This window comes from Astatotilapia calliptera, chromosome 14, assembly GCF_900246225.1.
Source record: "Astatotilapia calliptera chromosome 14, fAstCal1.2, whole genome shotgun sequence".
NCBI classification, from domain to species: Eukaryota; Metazoa; Chordata; class Actinopteri; order Cichliformes; family Cichlidae; genus Astatotilapia; species Astatotilapia calliptera.
The window spans coordinates 5258619-5277958 of NC_039315.1; the positions used below are offsets into that span (position 1 = coordinate 5258619).

The 19340-nt window shown below is 41.5% G+C and overlaps 1 protein-coding gene across 2 annotated transcripts in view; it reads right to left on the reverse strand.

The window, feature by feature from the left end:
- nova2 (NOVA alternative splicing regulator 2) overlaps positions 1-19340 on the reverse strand; it is a 79545-nt gene that overhangs the window by 37753 nt on the left and 22452 nt on the right. The gene's annotated exons all lie outside the window — the stretch shown is intronic.

Here is a 19340-nt window from a genome sequence, read left to right on the forward strand (position 1 = left end):
GCAACAGCGCAAATTTGTAACAGTCTGATATGTTTCACCTTACATGACATGATGGCCACAAAAACATATTCGTCAAAAGATGGAATTTGGTTTGTGGACTCACATTTTTAGACTCACACAGATCCCTGATAATTAGTGCCATATAACTTAATATAGAATTTCAATGACCAAAACAGAACCGGAGCCTTTTTGACCTCTGTTTAGTACAATTAACCTCATAGCAAACCATTATTCTTCAGGTAACAGCATTAAAAATTCTTTAAAAAAAACACAAACATGGTTGAGAAGTTCATATAAGTGACTCAAGTTAGCTGAGATTGTGGTAGTACAGTCCTAGAGCTACTCCCTGCCCGATTTCTCTTAATGCAAACTTTGGAATTTAAAAAAACTCAGTTGCCTTATAAACAAAATGAATCTTTGTACAGTTACTGTGAAGGAGTACAAACAAAATTAACAAGACCAAAGCTGTTTTTTAACAAGGTTGTAAAAATTTTTATTTTTTGTGTAAAGGCCTATGAGTTTTACTAAAGGTTGCCTCAAGTGGCCATTTGAGGAACTGCAGTTTTGGCACTCAGGTATTGGCTTCATTTCTCAGCCCTGGAGGCTGCTGCTCGAGCCCATCATGAAAAGAGCAGAGGAAAGTTTTTTTGTTCAGAAGTGAAAAACACAAATCAAACGAGCTTCATTACGTAATCATCTTTGTGAAACATAAACAAGCATTAGCAAACACGAAATGAACAAATAGGTACAGTGAAGTAAACCTATTCTGTCAACCCACACATGCATGTTTCTGATTGACTGCAGCACCACATGATGAATCCTACAGGGAAACGACGAGAGCCGTTTAATAGCTCATGGCACGTGGACCAGGGTTTGACCCCCCCCCCCCCCCCCCCCACACACACACACACACACTGAACATTTACTCAACAAAGCTCGTCAACCATGGAGACCAGCATGCCTGGTCTTTTACATCATCATCGTCATACACAATCTGGTCCCCATTTGTTACAGCTGGGACTTCAGGGTGTGAGAGCATGCGTGCATGCTTCTAAGTATGTCTTTGTGCGTCTGACATCATGTATGCCCGTGCATGAGTGTTTGTGAATGTGCGAGCTGGGACTTGGCTCTACACTGTGGACACGTAGCCTGAGAAAGTGAAAACTGTGCAAAAGTCTCACACACTAAAACATCCTCAACTATGCTTGAACTCTCTGCTCCAGCTCGTCCCTGCATGCACTGCTACTCAAACTGACGAGATTTTGCACTCAAATGCACGCTCCCCTTCCAACATGACATAAATCCACATTGGAAAAACAAATAAAACTCTCTGGCTCGGGAGGAGGGCTCGTACTGTAACTCTAACCCAGCTTTTACGCTTTGAGAAATTTGATCAACGTCTGAGCAGAAGTCAGGTTGCTTCCTTTGAGTGAGCAGAAGAAACGGAGCCAAAGTGTGGACCATCAGTGAGAGCGCTGGCCAAGAAAAATTGTTTCTTGACTTCTATCCCATGTCATCTCATATCACCAAGAATAGTGTTGATTGGCAAAAACACAATGGACTCCAGCCACTGAAAGCTCCTGCTAATTTAAGCTCCTTTCAATTTCAGTTTCTTCTGGTTTAATGAGGACAAAATAGAGAATAATAAGCGCTGTCACCTTTTCACAATGTCTGTCCAAAACAGTTATTGAGAACAGTTGGGAATAAGATTTTATTATGTCAGTAAGAGGAATTTTGCCTCATGTAGGGCAAACCATAAGGTTTTAGGCTGATGCAGATATGTAACACACGTAATATGTGATTATATGAACACTGGTTCAAATCTCCACTGGTCTGTACTGGTGCTTATTCATGTAGATGGCTTAAGAGAGATCTTCTGTAAAAATGTCACCCTTCTCTCAATTAAACTACACATTACCCATGATCCATAAGCAAAATCTATAATGTGAATACATACCAAACTTAGCACCACATGCTGTAAAGACAGATGTGTCATCAGTGGTTAGTATGACAAATGACATCTGGAGTCCTGACGCGTGTCAAGCTAATGTATTATTAGCATCTTAGTTGATTGTTGGAAGAAAAAGATGGAATAAGACTGGAACTGGTATCGGCAGACACACAGTATCAGTATCAGACATGGAAAAAGTGCTACAGAGCCATCCCTGTTGGACAGAGTTACAGTTAACCATAAACTTTTATGGGAATTAATGAGGTGAATAATTCTGAAACCTTGTTTCAGCTAAAAGTTTCAACTTAAAAGAAGAGGAGAGAAACGAGGGCGTACTCGATGAAGATAGGATGGACACGAGCAATTAGAAGTAAATGAACAAGTTTCTGATAGTAGCAGAAGTAAAAAAAAAACATCCCTCTGCTTCCTCTCTCTTCTTCTCCTTCACCGCGTTGTTCGTAAGTAGGCGGAAGAAAGTGGCAATTAGCAATCAGCTAAAACACTAATTAACTCCCTCTCTCCAGCTTTATAGGCCACCCTCTCTGCAGAGTATCGATGTGGCTGCGAGTGGCTGCGCACCCGTGAGCGTGCGCGCGAGTGTAACGAAATGTTGTTTGAGCTTCAGTGTGCGTGTGAGCGTGGAGGGTGAGGTCTGACTGGAAGTGTGACCTCATCTTTATTAATGACAACCATATGGAACACGGTTGTATGATTTACAACAACAGACGGCTAGAGGCTGGAGGCAGATGAAAGTAGGAGTTTTATAGAACGCAGCTCAAGTTTATTGATGAGAGGACACACGTGAAAGATTTGATAATTGCTGGGAAACACCGAGGCTGCGAATAAATACCATGATTGAAGGTAACAATTGTGCAGAAAAGAGGTCAAATTATTCTCTTTTGTTGCGCTCTTGTCATCAGTTGTGTTAAAATAATAAGCAACTGCTTGCCAAAGTACAGTTTGTTGTGCAATTGTTTTATCTTTTTTTCATTAACTGTCGAAAGAAACAAAGGTTGCATTCGAAGCAGCTTATTAGTTGACATTCATGTCAAAAAAGATGGCGAATTAAAAGGCAGAAACAAAAAAACAAAACAGAAAATATGTAAGAGACCATCAGATGGTGGACGGGGTAAACATCAACCTGTCGTCACTGCTGGGTCAAAGTTCATCAACCCCATCAACCAGTCACGTGCACACCACTGAACCCTGGTTGGTACGCGCTGGTTACTGGAGAGGCCTCATGTACCCGCACCATAATCAGGCTCAGGGGTTCGTAATTAAAGTGAGAGTCCAGCCAGTGTGTCAGAGAGACGATATGACAGCTGACGACTTTGTGAGACCTCAGAATGGGAGAGAGGGGTGGGGGGCTGTCGTGCGGGGCGAAGAGGGTGACGGTGGTGATGGGGGGTGTATGTGTGTCGTGTGAAAGCGAGGGGGTGGGGCTCGGGCGTTGGGAAAGGGGAAGAAATTGGGGGAGCTTTCACTGGGGGATTAAAAATAATGGAAGTGGGGAGGGATGGGGGACTCGAGGCAGCTGTGGAGCCAGCTCTTTTGTGAAGGAGAGGTGTGTGTGTGTGTGTGTGTGTGTGTGTGAGGGGTTAAGGGGTCCCAGAGGGCTACCTTTGTCCCTCTGCCAGAGATTGTAGGTCTGTAAAGAAAAAAAAAGCGATTTCACAACTGGTTCACTCTCTTACTCTCTCTGTCATCAATGAGGCTCTTTGTTTGCCACGCTCACCTTCCTCCTCCTTAAAGAAAATGCCACTCCTACACAAAACAACACTATAGTGAAGGAACCTGCTCCTTTAAGTGCACACACACACACACACACACATCTATGCACAGACACACACACATCTGTGTTGGTGAGAGTGCATGCGAGAGGTACTCAGAGACATTAGCAGATTTAGACCTTTTAGATCTGACCCCTTTGTGCAACTAGAGGGATGTTGCTATGGCTACCACCAACGCTAAGTGTCATTGTTGTGAAGAGCCAATCAGGAGAGAGAGAATTTGTCGCTGCGTGTTTTGTGAATATGTTTGATCTGCACGGCCTTTGAAATATTTCACTTACCGAATCAAAATGACATTTTTGGCGACTTTTTTTGTTTTCACCGTACGATCTCCGGATTGTCTCGTAGTTCTCTTAAATAAAAACATCTCACGAGGCCCCGTGAGCAGGTCGTCCAGAAAAGCTTTAGTCAATGTTCCGCCGCATACACAATTTATGATGTTATTAAAAGCTGACACACAAATTACACCCTGAACTTCCTACCGGCGAGCGCTGCTTATTTCAGCGACTCTCAAGGACAGAAGGCGAGAGGATCTGGAAGGCGACCAAGACGGGAAGAAAGACATCTCTCTGTCTCTCTCACTCTTACACCTGCTGGAGGAGCAGAGAGGGAGCGCGTGAAGGAGGGGTGCAGGAGGAGGAGGGGGTACTCCTCCTCTAGGAGAGCTGTCACTTTGATTCTCATCACCAAGGCAACGGGTGTGCAGACCCACAATCCTCTGCTTTGTCCAATGGGGGGGGGGGTGGGAGTGTGCGTGTGTGTGTGTGTGTGTGTGTGGTAGCTGGTGTGCTGCACCTCTGCAAACCTGCATCAAACAGACACACACCGAGGCCTGGTGCTATGCGTACAAACAGCGAAACACCATGGTGACACAGAGACAAATCTAGCTATGTCTGCTATTTATGGGGATAGAGAGAGTGAAAGAGGAGGCAATATTCTGCAGCCAAACGAGCTGAAATTGCAACGTGTTTGTGTGCATGCTGTCTCCCCACATGATAAAGATGTTTTATGAAGAGGCCCAAGTCATGTTGCTGAGCCAAGCTCCTCACACAGAAGGGTTTTTTCATAAGAACTGACAGACATGAGAAGCTGGGTGACAGGAAAGAGAAACACAGAGACATCCATCAGTTGAAGTCTGCTGACTTAAACTCAGCCGGAGGCTTTGTTTTTCAAAGTCTGGGTCACAAACCCACCAGAGGGTCATGGAATATTCTGAAGGGTTGTTATGGGTCACGTTAAAACCACTTAAACAACATCTGCCTGTCTTCCTTTCGGTTAAAAGAAAACAATTTCCCTCATGTAGCTTGAAAAGATAAGCGCAGCTGCTATTTTATTACAAGTCGTCATGGTATAATGCAGTAAAATAGTAATGACACTGTACTGTTAATCACAGTTAAAAACATATTTATGGAGTTATGCTGCAAATATGATGAGAAAAAGTCACAGTTTCTTACTGGAAAAATATACAACTAGTTTCCATCGTACTGTCATTTTAGTGTTCCTACAGTAATGTCCGTAAACAGTTTACTACTGTTAATTATAACAGCATGGGCTCACCCTGAATACAAGTTCCTCTTTTTTATTTTTTAACTATGACAAGACATCAACTTCTTTCATATTTTCCCTGCTCATTGCACCACAGAGTTCTGGGAATGCTGCTGTATTCATCATTTTACCCTGAAGACGAATGCTCTGCACTGGTTACACAAGCTCCAGAAACCACATCACAGATTCACAAGAATCAACGTCTAAATTTGAACTGTTTATCCAGTGTGGGGTCGCACAAAGGCTGGAGTATATCTCAACTGAGCATGTGCAAGCAGCTTTCATTAAATAAATAACTTAAAATTCAATATTTACATTCCTATGTTTATATGTCCATGCTAAAAAGAAAACGAAAAAAATACTGCATTAATCTGTAAAAACGTATAGCACAACAAAACTCAAGCTGACACTTCGTCTGTAACGTAGATGCATTCGCTTTCTGAAACACTGAAATGCAGAGAAGTGCCCAAAGACATGAAGAGAAATATGTAAATGCGCTACTCAAGCATACGCAGTTTTGTCCACACAGCGCAGAGTACAGATGTACACACTCTCTCCTCTGAGACAGATGGGGACACCCTCCCTCCTCCTCCTCACACTGTCGTCCACCCCCCCTGCGAGCTTGACCGGGGTCAAAGAGCCTATTGTCATACAGAGCGCCTTGCCTCCAACTATTGTCTGCGACAGTTGGAAACCCTCAGAGCTCATACAAACCTCTGCACACTGAACTGTTCCTCCTCCTTCTGCCCTCTCCTTTCTCTTTTTTAATTTCACTCTCTCTTTTGCCTCCACACCCCCTCTCACAGCCCCTTTCTCTTTGTGCGCTGACTGGGCTCTACAGTGTGTTGCACACACTGACACAGCTGGACCAGTGCAGACACACACGGGAAGGAAAGGAAAAATAAAAAAAACTACATAAGAAGTAGTGCTTCACATTCTTTCCCAAACAGATGCACATTTCTTACTGACGCCGCGTTCATTTAGTCTGATCATTAGATCGGATCACATCAATCATTGTTGTGAAATAAGAATTAGCCATTAAAGATAAGCTAGAAAAAGCTGCTCATGTTAAACCAAGTATGAAGATATTTATAAACAGGCTGAACTTAAATTTTTCACAAATATTTATTGTTTTCATTTAAACTATAGTCTGTCTATAATCAAATAAAATAGCAGTGATAATCTACAACAACAAGGAAATCCCTGTAAGAAACCTTTTATGACCTAAATATTTAGCTGTAATCAGATTATAGTTATTCTGATTATTAAACAACTGTAAGTAATTGCAATTTTACTGGTAAAAGTCCCTGCTAAACCAGATTAAGATTGACCTGCTGAAACAATATGTATGGAAAAATCTCTTTGAACTAGCTGTCAGGAGCCACTTTCTCCACATCTTAAACATACCTGGATGCGGATCAAGTGCATCACTGTAAAATGAATTTAACAGCTTCGACCAGAAGTCCTGCTGTCTACGGCCTCAGTGGAGCCTCAGAGCGGCGGTGGCTCCCTCACCCGGAGAGATGCACCTCAGCTGGGCACGACAGAAGCAGGAAGAGCCTTGAACAATGACGCTGCAGTTTGAGCGGCTGCAGGGCGCCATGATGCCGTGAGTAGCAGGTGGAATCGCTTTAACTCGTGCACATGCGCACAATGCTCAAGTCTCACTTCAGCCCTGCACAGGATATCTTCACATCCCCTCCCATTCCTCATCCTCCTCCTCCTCTCCATTTCATAAGCAAAAAAAAGTCATTTTACACTCCAAATTGCTGCACATCAGATCGTCGTCATATCACTTCAAGGTGTCTCCAGAACACAATCCCTGATGTTTCAGGCATTAGCATTCATGCCAAGCATTCCGAACAACACAAATCTAACAAACATTGTAATAATAATATCAGAAAAACTGATATTGTTTTGCTTGCAAAACTGGTGATTTGGGAATTCTTCATTTATTGTAAGTGAGGCCGTGAACAGCTGCCAAATACGAAAACAAACAAACAAACCCTTTAGTCCAGTGAAGTGTGAGCTTTTTTTGTCACATGAGGACAAAATAAAATTAGTTCCCCATTTTATTTAGGATTGTCTTGAAGAAAATAAATAATTGTTACTGTTTGGTTGCGAGCATGTGCCCTGAAGGTAGCCCAGAGCCCATCTCTGTGTATCTAATATTAAAGTATGAGGCTTATAAATGTGAATCCAAGTGAATCCCATTCATCACAATGGCTCTCAAACAGAGGAGGGTGGGGGTGGACTATGATTTATGGAGCGAGATGAAGAAATAGAGCCAATAAATTTGCTGGGTTTAATACAGCTAGAAGGAAAATACAATAAAAACATTTTAGAGTATAATTTGTAAGAAAAATTAACTATTTAGTAGCAGGACAAGTGCAACTGTTTTTCTAATAGTGCTCTGTTTGCCTGAAGAAGCTTTTGTAGCACGTGCCAGCACGGCAAATATCTTTAGCTTTTCAGATGCTTAAATCTGATTTCCTGCAGGTGGAAACTTGTCAATAACCATCTCAGCCCAACCTCCGCTTCTCATGAATTTCATCTCTTTATTCCAAATAAAATGGAGCTACAAAACTGTTACATCTAACTATGGATTAAACGTTTAAAAGTTATCATGACTGAGAAGGTAACTTTGCAAACCCTTTAAGTAGGGCTGTTCGATATAACAATATATATCGGATGACGATATAAAAACGTCTATGTTTCATTTTCGTGGTGTCGCAAAATAAACTGTTTACGGCAATATTTTTTCATCGTTCTGATGGTCACTGTAGTGGCTATATTAATTTCTTAAAGTTCTCTCTTTCTCTTATATTTAGTATAACCACACTACAGACAGACAAGCACCTGTTTTATGCATTGTGGTTAGCAACAACGACGGTAACAGCATCGCGTGTCCGCTTGTTTATGTTCCACATAAACCTTTCACAATAAAGCTCAAGATCCTGTTGAGACTTTTCAAAATAAACTGAATCACGTGAAAGAGCAGATTATTTACGGATGAGAATTAAAAAAAGAGCCGCCAGGTGCTAAAAAAAATAAACCTTAGACTCAAATGTTAGAACAGGCTTTTCCCCACAGCACGCCGTGTAATAAACACTCACAAAGAAAACAGCGGCTGTTACAACTTATGTCTAAAAATGTATAGTTTCATGCATCGGTTAAAACACTCGACTCCAGCTACATGACGCGCAGCTGGAAACACTTCACGCAAGTCGAGCTGCCCGAGATTCACAGAATTTACAGAAAATGTTGCATTTTTGTGATTTATATCGTTATCGGGACGATAAAATTCTTATATCGGGATATGAGATTTTGTTCATATCGCACAGCCCTACCTTTAAGAGAATTTTGGTTAGCTGATACTCAAGGCATGTCTCTGCACTGACCGTGTAAAGATAAATGAAATGAGATTCAGGCAAGTAAACACACACACACACACACACACACACACAGATCTGCAGTGGTGATCAATGGTGATTATCCCAAAGGCGGGTGTGTGCTTGTGAGTGTGTGTTCACTGTGCAGTGAAGTGAGGCATTGAAAGTGTTTGAGGGGGTTTACGACAGTCATATTTCACTGACAGAATGCATTATCCCATCGCTTCCCAAGGACGCACGCTCTCTCACTCCTCGTCACGCACGCACCGGTTGAAGAGCAGTCCCCACACTTACAGACAGTGTTGAGAGCTGAGAATCGTGCAGATACACATGCAAACACATGCACTCCCACTGCAGCATTGATCTGCGGGTAAAGCCGGCCATATTCCTGCTGTTCTATTTACAGTTGGCCTCGCTGGGACCCTCAACACTCCCTTATTAAAAGTCTAAACACAAAGACAGCAAATGGAGAGACGGAGAAAGCGCCGAGGTGAGGAAAAACCAATATCGATCAGCAGCTTCTTCATTTCTAATGATCAGTCACACTGATTTGAATCCTGCGAGCTATCACAGGCGGAGACAGAAATACAGAAAAGATAGGAAAGGAAAGGGAAAACAAATCTGAGAACAAAACAGGTCCACTGCAGGTGAGTTTACTCCGACACCCTGCCTCAGCCCTGTATGTGGCTGATGTGGTGCGCAGATTGATTAGCCATGCCTGTCTGCAGGCAGCAGTGTACTGACTGATGTGACTGCAGAGCTGCAGAGGTGCAGAGTCATTGGGTGAAGGAGGAGGGCTGTCAGTATGATTCAGGGTAACCGTACTCCATGTGACAATCACTCTACATGCTACAGTACGCCTGTCCTGTCTCATCTGTGTGTTACTGGGTCACATGTAAACATTTCAGGTCTCCTATCCATGACATTAGATTTACTCCCCGAAAGTCAAAGTCACGGGAAACGGGAAGAGAAACCTTCACCTTGAAAAATTATTATTAATGCTTCCTTCCTTTCTGGTTAATCACCAAGCCGCGTTGGACATAACATACGAAACAAGCGACATATGGAGGCGAAAACGCGGCCGCTGGCTTGATGTGGCTGACAGAGTGAGGTATTAGCGCCGCTCAGGTTTGACAGGTCGCATTCTGCATGACTTCATGTTCATTCTGCCAGAGTTCAGGGTTCAGCTCCCAGCAGAGCCTCCGAACACAGAAACACACTCAGAAAGGCACTTTGGAGGAGAGCAACAAGCTCCCACCACTTTTAATTTGACCCTTTCAACTGCGCAGCGTCTCAACTCCAAAGTATAGTAGAGAAATGGAATTCATCGAAATTCATTCATATTTCTAAAATGTAGCAGATAATCAAAAAATATACATAAATAGTTACTTAAAGGTTTTAGTGACATGCAGCAAGGTCAAAATTGACTCTACAAATCATTTCTCATTCATAAAAGTAAAAAATTAAATTAAGTTGCATGACGTGCAAAAAAGGAACAGACTGTAACTGTAAAAGATCATAAGACTAACATTATAGTAAGCTGATGGTTCAGTCACTGCATTTAAAGCAGATTATTATCTTGTTTTTTTACCTTCAAACATGCCTAAATAAGAAGTTAGTACCTACACTAAACTTAAATATCTCTGCCACTTATGGAAGTCAAACTTTCTGCGAGTTCTCCAATATGATCACGTGTCCGTCTGCCTGCACGGCACTGACTGGTACAGAAGCGTTACTCAGCCTGTGTGCCAGCTGACTGACGTCACGCACAAACAAACATGAAAAAAAAAAAAAGAAACGGTGCCGTCAGCTTTTTTACTTCATTCAATTCTTTATCACTATCCTCAGCTACAACTGAGCAGGATTCTTAATTATTTTTATTGCTTTGTCATGTTCTGCACCAACAAATTACTGTAAATATGTATTTATTCATATCTATTTATTGACATTTACAGATTAATACAATATGCAATACAATTCTGCAGGACTCATATTTTTTGAGTACTTGCTACTTTTCTACTTTGCACTTTTTTGAAAAGAAGTGGAAACTTTCAGCACGTGGCATCAGGGAGCTCTTCAAACTAAACCATAATTAAATTAAACAGAATACTGAACCAATACAAGCAGCCTGTAGCAATAACTCATTTAGCTAATGGTGAGATTATCTCCAATAACTGGTGTGATTATGATGTAAAAGTGCCAGTTCTTTTCTCCCAAATGGGTAGTTTTTGTCTGCAGTCGCTAGGTCTAGGATGTAAGTCCAGAAAGTAAAAAGCTGCTGTTATTTCTGAATGAAGACAGAACACAGACAGGTTTAAATTTAGGGCTGATTGGCTGCGAAGCTCGAGCTCAGACAGCCTGCAGACGCTTTAACTGGCGTCAATTTTCCTCAGTAATTTGACAAATTCTGATGGAACCAAAGTAGGAATCTAATTTGGTGGAAATCATCTCGTTATAACTGATAAGCAGAAGACATTTCTAATGAATAAGTCGCTTAATTAAGAAGGGAAATAGCCGACAAACAGGAAAATCAGTCATGTGCGTGTGTGTTTGTGTGTGTGATTTGTAATATTGCAGTTTTCCATCTCTCAGTCTGAGAGCTTAGAGCTGCATAAGAGGCTTTGAGTGCTGAAATCAGTAATGTTGATAAAGGCTGGATGCACCGTGTGTGTCAGTGTGTGTCTGTGTTAGGTGTTGTGTTAGCTCGTGTGGCCTTTTGCGACAGATGTGCGCCGGTTTTGTGTGAGTGTGCATGTTTGAGAGGGATATTAAATGCTGAAAATCACAATCTTACTGTGGGATTAAAGACGGCACTCTAAAATGGTGGCACGCTGAGGCAGAGGACAGACAGAGGAGACAGACAGTGGCAGAGACAGACTGCAGGGGCCAAAGGACCGAGAGAAAATGAGCAAGAAGGGCCACCGAGTTCGATGGATTGACAGTGACTGAAGACAAGTTTGAGATAAATCCAGATTTAGACATAAATCCAATTATTTGTTATGCTTTCCATTCTCACTCTGACAGAATATTCTGGAGTGTCAACATACTTGTGGCCGTAGCGTATAATCAGCTGGGGATCAGGGTCTATTCATTTTTACATGTGACATAATGTCGCTGCAGTGTTGTCTCAGCGCCTAATGAGAAACTAATCGGCTCGGTCGTCTCCTCTGCAGTTGTGGGAACGTGAGTCAAATCTAAACATGTGGTCCCCGTCCTTCGGGGCGTCTCATTAACAATCAGATTCGGTTTAGATCAGGCTCATTGAAGTGGGTTATACGTGGTAATGAAGTCACCACAGCAGGAATGTGTTCTGCTGTGGGAGGGGTACCACGCAAACAGATACGCAGTCAACAAACACACACAAACAGAAAAAAGGTCCACTTCCCTCTCGAAGTGGAAGTGTGTTTACACTCTCGAAGTTGCATTTCTCTGGTATAAATCAAAACTTTTGAAGCGTTTCTGTATCTGTTCTGATTAAATAGGTTCATGTTTCTAGTAAGACGTGAAATCTGAAAAGACAAATGAGCTCAGAACGGACACGTTTACTGGATGCTTTGGTGGTTTGTCATACACTGAGGTCAGCGACTTTGGCAGTCGAATCGTAAAACAAATGTGGTTCCAGTTCCCTTTAGCTCGGAAAGAACTGCATTAATAAGGCTCAGTCCTCTGTAGAAAAATCAAATCAAATTTGTTTAAAGTTAGTTTCATGTGCATGCAAAAAATATATTATCAATATTACTGAATCTTTTAAAACAAGCCTTGACGAACGGTTTGGCTCGCTTGAAAAAGGTTATTTATTGGTTAACTGTTCCAGATCATGTTCTCATTTTTTACCCTTCCAGCTCAGGCCAGTTCTGCAAGACACACAAACGTTGCAGAATATGATGCTCCAACAATCATTAAAAAAACCTCTGGTTAATGTTCACATCGTGACTTCATCCTGTTGTAACACTGCGAGATGCTCAGACTGAAGGCTGTAAAACTGAACTACAGCACTAACACCGCAAAAGGACACAGGGATGCTTTGGATGCATCAATACTAACTCATTTCAACCTTTAAGTTTGTCTTCATAGCTTTGTCTCTGCGTCTGACCAGTCAATAGCTCAGTGCAGAGCAGAGAAGAAGGAACGAAGCGGGTCGATTCTAATTATAAAACAGGTGTTGTGAATGAATATTTTATGTAAAGCGGCCGCAGCTTTGTTTGTTCTCTGGACAAACCGATCCACCAACCAGCGGATGCTGCTGATGAACAAGTTTTATCTAAGGACCGACAGCACTTAGCAGTAGCAATGAAAGTTCCTCGTGCATCCACAACGCTGATATGTAACTAAACGATTATTAATGGGCTCGGTAACCCATCGTACAGTCTGCCAACATAACCACTGGTGTAGAAGACAGGGACCAAGATTCCCATTCCTATCTGCCAGTAACTGTTAACTAACACAGGAAAAAGTTCCTGCTCTACAACTGCTCCAGCTCTGGTATCAAAAGTCTTGTCTCTTTCCTACAGAATCTACAGCATATGAATCCACTTTTTTCTAAATGTTGAAAGCTGCTGCATATCATCTCTGTGAAATAAATTTCATCCTAGTTTCATGAAAGTCATTTTGAGTCCTCGTATAGATTTAAAGGTCTAGTAGAAGCACAAAGTCTTACTAAAACATATGTAAATGGAAAGAGCTGTTTTAAATCGCTCTCTTGCCGATTGCACTTGTGCAGATGCACAGTTAAATATTAAACAGTGTTGTGTCCTTCCGTTTTCAGTTAACTCAGGAAATAGAAAGAGAGAGAGGGTAACAAATAAAAAGAGCGAGCAAGACTGAGAGGAGCTATATTTGGAAGCGGCACTGCCTTGTACTGTATGGGTATGTAATAAATCTGTTGTGCCATCATAGTGAATGGTGTGTCGCATAGAGCTGTGTGTGTGTGTGTGTGTGCGGGCGTGTGTGCGAGGATGAATGGTGGCCTGTCTCGTCCTCCGGTACTGCTACTCCTCGCTAATTGGTCGTCGGCTTAAGTGCTGCTGCTGCATTATTCTCCAGATGGGATGAAGGGAGGGACGGAGGGAAGGAAGGGAAGAGGAAGGAGGGAGAGGAAGCAAAGAAAGCGAGATAGAGGGGAAGGGAGAAATGACTGATGGGTGAGATAAAGCTGGATCGAAGGATGCATGAATCAAAAGGGGGAATGGAGGGAGAGAAGGAGCTGGAGGACAGAAGGTGTAGGAATGTAGGCTGAGGAAAGGAGAGCAGAGTAAGATAAGGTCATGTGTTTGAGAACAGTTTTCTAATCTGAATGTTCTTAAGAAAATATACTTGAAGGAAGCTACATGTGCTTCAGTGCTTCCCCTAATTTGACCCACCTTTAATATAATTAAATAATATTGGAGTCACTCAGTTTTCTGCTTGCTTCATAAAAAGGCACACTATGGAGTGAAGAGACAATCTGTGCAAAGTCTAACAACTACTTGTTTACTTCCTGTTAGGTTGATTTTTATTGTCACTGCTCATCGTGAGGTTTTCTATTTTTAGCCCAGTGCTGTTTTTTTCTTTTGAGTCTCAGTGCTGCATCTTCTCTTGTCACATTAGCTTTGGTGCCACAAATTCTGAATTTACCCCAAGGGGCAAATACGGCGTTTATTTAAAAAAAATGTACCCATTTACTGTGAAAATCTAATTTAGTTTTAAAGTTTTTATCTTAACTGCATCTTTCAGCAGTTCTAATCTGCACGGCCCTGCTTGAGATGTCTCCCAGTGCTCTCTGTAGTGCACAGGCTGCCAAACACTGTTATGGCTTTGCGATAAAAAAAAAAAAGAGCCTGAGGTAATTTATTTTAGTTCAAATTGATGATTTCATTTGGGAAAGAAACTCACATTTGTTTGTGTCTGCAGTTTTCTCGTTTCTGGATCAAATCTTGTTCTGCAGCTTTTATTCCTATAGAGACCCGGGCAGAATTCTTAACATTACTTTAACTGTGCTGTTATTATTTTCTTTTACTGTCAGTGCACATGGATACACCCAGGAATAGCTTTTATTTTGAAAATATTACAAATGTTAAAATTTGGGTGGCACAAGAAAGTTTAAACTTGTCTGTGTGGCTCTTTCATTGTTTTTCCAGGACAATGAGATGAAGTTCCCCAGTGACCCCTAACAGGTTTTCCATGCGGGACGTACTATATGAGTGTGCATATGTGGGGGGGAGGAGAGCTGCTAATGTCTTCTGAAGAGTGAGAAGAGAGGAATGAGATGCTTTGGCCAAGACACAGCAGTAACTCTCAACTCTGTTCATTAGACAGGCTGCGTTATTCCCAACACACACACACACACACACACACACACACACACACACACACACACACACACACACACACACACACACACAGACGGGCCCTTGCAGCAGGTGGGCCTTTTGATTTGTCACCCAGGAAGAACTGTGTCTCATTTGCATACAGATGCCCCCTTCAGAGCAGAGGAAGGGTGTGTGCGCGTGCACACATCCACACATGTCCTCCTCTCCTCCCCTTCTGACCAAAGCTCATACAACCCTCTCTTTCTTTCTTTTTCTGTCTTTCACTTGTCTCCCTTCCTCCCCTCTTTCTATCCCGTTCTTGTTGGCTTTCTCCCAGGAGATTAGAAGGCATGTCTGTGTGTATATCTGCGAGTGTGTGCATGGCTATAAATATTTTTCTCGATTTTTCATGCACATCCTGTGTACAAGGGTGCAAATATTCTTAGGATTTATCTACTCATTTTTTTTACAGCATGCCAAGCGCATGCATTGTGTATTAGTGCATGTGAATTCACGCGTGTGCATCTGCGTGTGTGCATAAATCTCGGAGACTCCTGCACCTTGCATCTGTTCGAGCTGGCAGAGCTTTCAGGAGTCTCGTGTGCCGATGTCAAACAACGGTGGCTTGTTTGCAGACCCCTGAAACACTGAACTGATACACACATTCAAACACTCCTAAACGCACACATCAAGACAACAAGAATGAGAGCTGAATTTCAAACCAAATAAATACTTGGAGACCACAGTGGAGCTTAAAGAGTGGGGGGAAAAAAACGAGCGTTAATGCAGCTGGGCTGGACAGAGCACAGGATGATGTGAAATTAAGCTTTACAAGGACAACTATTCACGGCGTAGATGACTGTTATTTCCATAATGCATCACACTGAAAGCCACAGTCAAAAACCTTTTCATTTATTTCAAAGTAAAAAACAAGGCTCCACAGCTTCATTTAAGCTTTTATTTGTTTTCTTCTGTTGTTAATCAGCGTTTTCAAGAATGAAAAACCAATGAAAGCTTAGAACATGAAATTTTTGTTTGGGAATTTATATTTTTATTTTAAGCTTTATTGATTTGAAAACGTTCTTTTCTCTAAATTAAAGAGAGTCCTGGTCAAAACCGCCGCGCAGAACACACACCACTAAAAAAAGTAAAGAAAGTTGTGCATCTGGTGCCTTCTTTGTACAAATGTTTACTTCATATTCTTTCTTAAATGGTTATTTTCTTTGCAGCAGACAGTTTAAATACCACTTCCCATTGAAACCAACAGGAATATTACAGTGGAGCTCTGAAAAGCACTCAAATGCAACATATTGTGCGCCCGACAAGTCTGAAGAGAAACTTCATGCTGTGATTGGCTTTCGGTTAGAGATTACATCAGAAACTCCACGGGTGCAACCACAACACTGGGAGGTTGCTGGGAGTGTTTAGTGTCACTGCTAATGCCTTGCTTGAGTGTACGGACATTTTATCATTAGTTGTAATTTTACTTCTTCCAGGATCCCAGACTGTTAATATTATTTTAGGCAGATAAATATACATTGTCGTAATAAATCTGGGTCATAAAAATATATTTCATCCGTTCTTATACCTGCGAACCTGCCACTGGGTACTCAAAACTCAAACGGACACATATGAAAGCACTTAAATTTTGACCCAGCACTGTTTTTCCACGTGCTCTGAGGTTATGCAAAGCGGAGGCAGCAAAGGAGTGAAACCACAGAAAGACACATGCATGTTATATTTCACTGAATATTCATCATCATCAGCTAAATGTATGTTGAAAATGTGCAACTTGTAAACCTCTAACTGTCACTTAATGTCATTTAATGTTTTTCACCAATGCAATCTTGCAACTAAAGCACAAGTAATGTTTTATGATAGGATTTCGGCTGCTCTGACGACTTGTTTGGGGTTATAGAACGTTTGTGGCCTTGGCTGAGTAATTTAGAGCATTAGATGGGACGCCCTGGATTTTTCTGTGTTTAACTGAGCCAACATTTTCCCCGAAAACGCAGCCAAAGTTCTAGTAGCATAACTCTTAATCATCTCGTACATTCTTCTTATTACTTCTGTGTAATACAATAATTTTGTGTCCCAGTTCAAGTATTTAGTATGGAGAACATGAATGCTGCAATCCACTTTGTGATTTCACCAGCTCAAAACAACAACAACACCTCACAGCGGGCAGACACACAAACATATAGACACGCACACATGCACACACAGATCGCAGCGTCCTCCCCCTCCTCCTCACTGCTCGGGCCACATGTCACGTCAGGGCAGCATTAAGAGTTTAGACAAATACAATTTCACCCCTGATCCTGTAATCCTGATCTCTGGTGGGTTGTGTGCGCGTTTGCGTGCGTTTGTGCATGTGCGTTGTGTGTGTTGTTGATGGGGGATGCAAAGTAAACCCAGTCAAGGCCCCACTGTCCCTGAGGACTTAAAAACACAGACAAGATCTGTTAACACATGAGGGAGAATGACATTTTTTATGAATTATCTATTTCACAACATTGAGACTGTCAGTTTCAATGGCTCAGATGTCACAAAGCAAAAAGACTCAGCTTTAAATATCGTGTATGTGTTTAAACATGATGAAAACATTAAAGATAATAAAATGGTTTCTTAATGGTTCACAACACTTTCTACTGATGCATCTAAATAGATACAAATTTCTTTTGTCACATACACAGTATAGTGAAACGCGTGTGTCTGCGCTGCAGGCGTAGCCACGCCAATCCAGGGCTTGGTTTTAGAACAGCCCTTACTGGATAACGGGAGGGAATCAAACCTGCAACTCCCCCTCCAAAGGTGTGTAGCCTTACCACTACACTATCCAGCTATTCTGTCAGACACACTTCATTTCTAAATGGATGAGTAAATAGATCCATCCATTCATCCATGTTTCATTTTCTGGTTTACATGCCTCCATTTCTGTATCATTAATCAATCGCTTCTCAAGCATAACACCACACACTTGTAATGCTTAACCAACCAGTAGAATTCAAGAAAAAATAGCTACGAAACATACTAAACATAAACATTTGAATACATTTTAACCATGATCTTTTCTTTTTCTTTTTCTTTTTATATCTATATATATGTATCTTTATCTATCTACCTTTAAAATATATATATATATATATATATATATATATATAGTAGGGTTGCAACGATACACAAAATTCACGGTTCGGTTCGGTTCAATACTTTGGTGTCAAACGTACAGTTTTTAAATTTAATGTTCCTGAAACAACAAAATAATAACAAATAAATAAATCTATCTGATCGAGGAATCACTCATTATTGGAAAAGAGAGTTTATTACAGAGAAATGACTCTTTCCAAAATAAAAGCTATACTATACGCTTCTTCTGGGCTATATTCTCAGCAGCATATTAAACATATCAGGTCCCCATAAGGAGAATCCTGTGCTAACGGCTGTCTAAATGACTCGGCTAAAGTTTGTAGCATGCGTGCTTGTTGTTTTTGTCTGCTTCCACTTGTCTTTGCACTAGGATGATGTCGGCGTAAATGTGCAGTCATATTCGTTGTGTTCCCACTAGTGCTGTCAGCGTTAATCTGAAATGACGTTAACGCCACAACACGGCAAATCTCCATTAACGAGCTACCGCGGATCGTCCCGTGCATGGGGCTGGACGGCGTCAACACGTTAACGAGCTAACTGCGCTAACGCAGTAGTTCCCACCCATGTAATTGAGCATTGCGTGGCACATCCGACATACTGTTTTACTTTTGTCCATGACGCGCTTACCTTCAGGGTCATAATTCACATGAAAACCAAAATAGTTCCAAAGGCCAGATCTGAATGAGGGTGGGGGAGGTTCAATTTGCCATGTTGCAACGAGCTTAGCTTCTGTCTTGCTAGCTTGCGCTGCGCTCAGTGGATCTGCGCTCGACAGTGCAGCCTAGGCGGAGTAGTCGAACGCAGATCCACTGAGCGCTCAACACAGACAGCATCGTCAGAAGAAAAGTTAATAAAATAAATTTAAAATTTTGTATTGTTCGATACATATGCGTACCGAACCGAAAGCACTGTATCGAACGGTTCAATATCGATACGAGAATCGTTGCACCCCTAATATATATATATATATATATATATATATATATATATATACATACATACATATTTATTCATTGACCAGCATATTAACAAAGGGTTTTTTTTCTCTGAGTTATATCTCAGTGAACTGCACTGAAAATAAATACGATACTTTAAACAGAAAAATAAAATGTAAGCTGTAAACGAATGCTTGTCTGCCGGTTTAAAAATAAACTTAAGGTAAGTCCCCTCAAAAGTTCATTTCAGACAATCCTGCAAACAGTGGTATATTTTGTGTCATTATTTC